The sequence below is a fragment of the Aptenodytes forsteri genome, unplaced genomic scaffold (assembly GCF_000699145.1).
Source record: "Aptenodytes forsteri isolate BGI_AS27 unplaced genomic scaffold, ASM69914v1 Scaffold255, whole genome shotgun sequence".
Taxonomy (NCBI): Eukaryota; Metazoa; Chordata; class Aves; order Sphenisciformes; family Spheniscidae; genus Aptenodytes; species Aptenodytes forsteri.
This window is the reverse complement of record NW_008794888.1, coordinates 6,024,775-6,031,324: the sequence shown is the minus strand read 5'-3', so window position 1 is coordinate 6,031,324 and position 6,550 is coordinate 6,024,775.

Sequence of the window (6,550 nt, the reverse complement as noted above, 5' to 3'; positions counted from 1 at the left end):
GAGGTGGGTGTTGGTCTCTTCTCCCAAGTAACTAGCGACAGGACGAGAGGAAATGGCCTCAAGTTGCGCCAGGAGAGGTTTAGATTGGACATGAGGAAAAAATTTCTTTGCTGAAAGAGTGGTTAACCATTGGAACAGGCTGCCCAGGGAAGTGGTTGAGTCACCATCCCTGGAAGTATTTAAAAGAGGTGTAGATGCGGCACTTAAGGACATGGTTTAGTGGGCATGGTAGTGTTGGGTTGTCGGTTGGACTCGATGATCTTAGAGGTCTTTTCCAACCTTAATGATTCTATGATTTTTCCGCTGCAGGGCAGGGATCAGACTTTCATGTTTGGTCCCCAAAATGGCATTGAGAAGGTCCACGCAACAGGATGTGGAATAGAATATTTTCAGTTGGAAGGAACCTACAACAATCATCTAGTTCAACTGCCAATGCACCTATTGGCCCACTTTCATCTTTTTACACAGCCAAGGCAGAGGACATTTGTGTTAGGTCTATTTGGCTAATCTCAGTTCCCCTCTCCCCCATATAAGCACACATATTCCCAGCTCACCCCTGACCACAATAACTGACTCTAGCGCAAGACACAATAAATCAGTGCAGTCATTCAGCACCGGCTCGTAAGTCCCCTTATTTAGGCTGGGACTAAACATCTAGGAGGGATTCACTGTTTTTCATTCTCCCTCTGTTCAACAGCCTCTCTTCACCTCCAGGAATCACTGAGGTATTCAAGTGTCAGCAAAAGGGGGGGAAAGGACACATACAGATGAAGACTGCCCTCTTTGTGACCAAGAGCTGAACCAAAAACCTCCAGAGTTAGAAGCACAACTTTCTACAGTTCAAGCGACAGCAGCAAACACTGCAGCTACAAGCACCTAACATGCTTGGTAAACCTGTGTGTGCAGTAGGACGTAGAGAGCACGAATATTCCCTTCTTCCTCTCAAACCCTTGGCACAGAAGAGCTTGTTGGAGGGCAGAAGCAGCAACATTGGTTGAACAGGTGAAGTCCTGTACACCAGCCACTGGTGCCTCCTTTGCTCATCTGCCCCAGTGAAGGGGAGCGCATGCCACAGCAATGCTGCTGCTGAGGCTATGCATTTCTCTGCCATGCCAGCAGGAGAGAAGGATTCAGTATGGCCTCTTCTTTGTCATCAAGTGGTATGGTGAACCTCTTCCAGAAAGGATGCTGCTCAAAGGCCCTGTGTTCAGCTGTACTACTAGGCTACTAGATCTATGGAGCACAGATTTCCCACCTGCTGCATGACTTCCACAGAGCCATAACGCCAGTAGCACACATCACCGATAACGATAAAGTATGCAAGCTGCAAATTCCAAAGCAGAATGATATTCTCAATGTGCAGATCAGTAGAATTGTTGGGAATACAAAGGAGCTTTTTATGGGGCAATGCATCTGTCTGGTTAGTCAGGAGACGCAATGCTTTCAGGCCTGGAGGGGAGGGAAGGAGACCATTTAACTGGGAGGAATCTGGAGTATGTCACCAGGGTCAAAGGTTTAGAACAACCTCAGTGCTTCCTGGTGTTAAACACTGAGCAGCACCCATAGACTATTCATTGTGGTGGCCGCATGCCTGCTTCCCAAGTTAATCTGCAGTTCCACTGCTCCTCTGGGGACAAGCACACTGAGTCTCGGGTCATCCGGCCAGCTGGGAAGATCTTGCTCCACTATGCTGAGGTGCTCTGCACAAGTCCTGCAAAAAGCTGGGCACTGGAAAGGGTTCTAACTCACAGTCTATCTCTAAGGAAGAAACTTCGGCTGCAACAGCAATGCTCAGCTGAGGAGCAGCTCTGAATGAGGGGGGAGGAAGTAATAAGAAACCTTACATTTTTTCACAGTAGTGACATGGGCGGGTGAAACAGAGGACTCGAGGACACCAGCAGAGGAACAAGGCAAGGAAAACAAAGCCAGTTACAAGAGAGAGAGACTGTGAGAAGTGAATCCCTGGCTACACCACAAAAACTGCTCTTGCTTCCAATACTCTTCCCTCATCTCGTAGATGAAGGCTTGTGCCCCACACCTGCTGGCCCTATAAGCGAGTCCCAGCCATACAGCCCACTCTGATCCCTTTATTACTTGCTATGACACAGCAGAGAGACAACAGTCCCGGGCTGCAGCAGGGCAGGGGTTATCTTCTCATACCACCCTCCCTCAAAAACAGATCTGCGCCATACAAACAGCCCAGAGGTCAAACCCTAAGGTCATCTGAGCAGCATAAAGTGATGGCTCCACAAGGCTGGCCCTCAAGCCTGCTCCCAGCTCTCCCATCAAAGAGCTGTACAGGCAAGCTGTACTAACAAATCCCTCTGGACCCCCTAAACCAGCCAGGGATGGAAGAGATGGCCCTGGGTGTGCTGCTGACCGCAGGCATGTCTGTGCTCACTGCTAATAACCCGTGAGCTCACAGGACAACTCCCCTCCCCAGGCTGGTACGTGCCGTCATAGGTCAGACTATTCCGGGTGAGCCACGGCTGCTCCCTCCCTTCCCCTGCGACAGTCTTTAATCCTCCAGCTTGCTGCAAAGCCAGATAAAGTTCGGATGGAAACTTCAGGCTCTTTGATAGCTATTAATGGAGCAGATTTACCAGGGTAAGAGTCAGGACCCCGCTGCGGCTCCCAAATCTCAGGGCGGATCAGAGATGGTGTGATCCGTCAGCTGCTGTCTGAAGGCAAACCACACCATGCAGTGGGCATGGATCTGGCATTTAAAAGATTAAGAAGCAACCATGGCTAGGCTCCTTGGTCTGCCCTTGACCTGAGAGGTCCTGGCCCTGCATAAGGATAGGGACCATTTCAAGACGGTGCAAGCCAGGGTGAAGGAGGGAATGCTTTGTCTGAATCCCACAAAACACCTTGTGGGACAGATTTCAGAGAGGGTTCCAGCGTTGCTGTGGGTTCCAGTCTTGGCTCACTATGGATTCACTATGACAGGAACGGGATGTCATCCCAGCCAATGTTTTTGGCCTCAGTCACCAAACATACTTGGACACTTAAACACCATTTTCCAGCGTTGCTCAGAAACCAGGTCTCTTCCAACAAATAGCTAGATCTGCAGGCGCTCTGTGTTTCTCATAAACTAGGACCACAGGCACCTGACCGACTACTGCAGCATCTCTAAACAGAGACAGATTCCACCCATAGAGCCTCAGTTTTCCCTGCATTTGAATAAAAGCAACAAGGAACAAGGAGATTCAGAGTTTGACTGAAGTTTTAAAAGCACTTTAAGATCCGAGGAGGCAAGATGCTATTAACAAACAAGTAAATTATCACATTCCTCTCATATCATGGATGTATTTGTAATCTGCTGTTGCAGGCAGAACTATTTGAAGGAAGCTTTGAATTAATATACTTTAAGAAGTGAGATAACACAGAAGAAGTGACAGAGAAATCTGGAAATCCTCTGTATCAGAGATCTGGCATTCTGCTAGCAATGGTCAGAGAAGTAAAGGCATGAAATACGCCTTTAAAAACAGCAACTTTTCCCAGCAAAATGGAAAGTTTGCTTAGGGAAATCTGAGTTGCAGGTTTTTCTCAAAAGCAAGGCTAAGATTCACAGGATGACTGAGCATTACCTAAACACCACAGTTTTGTACGACTCAGAAGGAAGCATCTCACATGGCTGCAGTTTACCCTCTTTTCTCCAGGTGTACGGGGAGAAAGCATTCCCAAAGGGCAAACCCCCGCACTGCTTAGCACAGGGTCTCCCATGCTCTGCTCTGAGCACTGGGCATGAAGGAAATCAATCTGGAGATCAGCCCTGTGACCACCAAACTCTGATGTAGAACAGCAATCACCATTAAGGACAAACACTTGCTGGCAGTGCAGCAGCAGCTAGCATCAAGAAGCAGTATCAGACCAACTAAAATGCAGTTCTGCTTTGCTCTAAAAAACAACTGCAACAGATTCACATTTACGCTTTCTAACAGAGAAATATATGCCAGCTGCTTAATGCATCCACAGTTCTCACTCAGCAACTTCCTTTGCTCTCTTCTGAAATATCAATGCCACAACAAAAGCCCTGAAAACCCAAACATTCTCAGCAAAATGTAGATCCATTATGTGAATAAGTAACCTAATAAAACTCTACTTTTCATGGCATATGGGTCATCCAGGCCAAAGACCAGTTTAGAGAATGCAGGTGATGAGTAGGAAGGCAAAAAATAAATGCAGCTTGTGGATCCCAAACAGAGCTAAATCTGCATCTGAAACATCTGAATTTAGGGTGGTCTGGCCCTGATGAAGGGAGTCATTAAGCCCACAGCCAAAGCAGACACAACTTGAGCCCTGCAGGTCCACGTCTTACTTCCCCCTGTTCCAGAGAAGGGGCTGTGGTTACATCTTACTGATATGGGCCTAATGCTCCTAAATCACTCCATATTCTGACTTCTCCACCCCTCATAAATGATGCCTCTGACTTTCGCTGTATTTGCCAACTCCAGTGCATTATCTCCAATGACCAACTAGGAACAGAGCCAGTAAATACTGTGACTAATTTTGAATTGCAACAAATTGGCATGTGCCAATGGGTCAACTAGCAACAGAACAAATAAATCTTTGATCTCAGGCCACTACCTATTCTTCCATGGAAGACATTATACTCGAAAGAGAGGGAGAAGAAAATAGTGTCCAAGTCAGACGAAAAGCACAAAGCCCTGTAACTTAATAAGGTACAAACAAAGGAAGCTTCACAGGCTTTTTTAAGCCCGGTTTCTTCTCTGCCCAAATGAAATGTGACTTGCTCAACGAAGTAGATTTGTGCTCATGGAATAATTTGGGGTTTGCACTCAGACTCAGGGAGAAAAAGCAAGAGTGACAGCGGGAGTCCTGCTCCCACTCCGACCCTCTCTGGGAGCAGGGCATGTCCTCCTGCCCTCCACGCCTGCCTCAAGGCTGGTTTTGGGGACAGCCTGGCTTTCCTCATGCAAGCCTGGCACAATTAAGTCTTTCTTTGAAACAATTGGACAAAGGAGGATGGGGGTGGAGAGGAAGAAACTCCAAACATACTAACGCTTCATTTTAAATTGAGAAAATTATTCCCGTGGCTGAGCAATCAGCAAGACCCTCAGATCACTGGAAGATGGGAAAGGGCAATGCCGCACTTGGCGTGGACAGAGAGGTTCTTGTTTGCTTCTTACTTGCTGACAAGGTTCTATAGATCCTGCAAAGACAGGGGTAATCACTGGGCTAAGAATTGGGAAATCAGGGTTCAATACTGCTTTTTGTTAGGGACTTCCTGAATGACCTGGAAAATCCATTTCCAATGTCACATCCATCCAGCTGTAAAGAGGAGTGTTTGTTCAGCATGTCACAGTCACCAAATTTATCCCTGGCATCCTCAGCTGGCAAATGGGAAAGAGAGGTACAGAGAGATGAGGTGACCAGTTTTCAGTGCTCAGCTCAAGACACACTGAGTTTGATTTTCACAGGTGTCCCTCTAATTAAAGTATGTGAGAGTTTGCATGCTTAGCCATATTCTAAAACCCAATCTGACTAGGGGGAAAAAAAAAACCAAACAACTAAAAATATAATTTTCTGGTCACATTGCAGTGTTGAAGTCTCAGAACATCCCCCAAAAATATGCTAACAGTGAAGAATTTAAATCATTAGACTAGATTGCATGGAGATCCTTTGCTAATGAAAGACTTTTTAAAAAGTCAGATAAGCATCTCAAGTATGACTTAAGCCAGACTGATCCCTCTCCACATAGGAGATGGACCTTGTAAGGCCCTTCCAAAGCTAGTCTTCCCAAATCCTGAAAATGACAGCAACAGAAGGTCAATCACTTTGTCTCCAAACAAATATCCTCTCCAAAAAGACCTCACTTCTTCCTCCATATCACAGTCGGAAGTGTAACATACATCCAAGTGTGACTAGATAATAATGGCACATATAGCCTACCATCAAAGAAACACGTCACAGCCACCTTCCCTAAATGGCACTATATTGCAAAATTTCTGTAGGAGCAAGAGTCATGCTGCAGTGCCTTGAAGGCTCAACTCAAACATCTGCCTCTGACAGCTACTAAAGAGCAGCCTCACCGTGACCTGCACCTTCAGGACACACCTCTCAAACTTAACGTGACTCAGTGCGGTCACACTGGGTTGCCTTACAAGGTTCATCCTTCTCCCTCACTCTGTAGTCAACAGGGGAAAAAAAACTCAGGAGCTCCACTTTCTCATTCTGAATTATTTTCTGGAGAAACCTGCTTCCCCATAATGGGCTCAGAGGGAGTTCAGCGCATCTTAAGAATATACCCCTGTTTCTGATCATGCCAGGTGTAAGACAAGATATAGAAATAAGCACAGCAGGTACAGGACTTTTTTCAAGTCCGGTGGCTTGGAACGATGGTCAGCTTCTCCTTAAGGCTGAGTCATAAGTAGTGAGTAATATCCCCAAGAAGGGGGTACACAAAGGACCTGTCCCACTTCTGAAGCTGCATGTTGCACCATGCTCATCTAAGAATGCCTGCTTTATTTCAGCATTTTCCTTTGAATACATTGCTGAAGACTCCCCTTTTTCTATGAAGCATAGA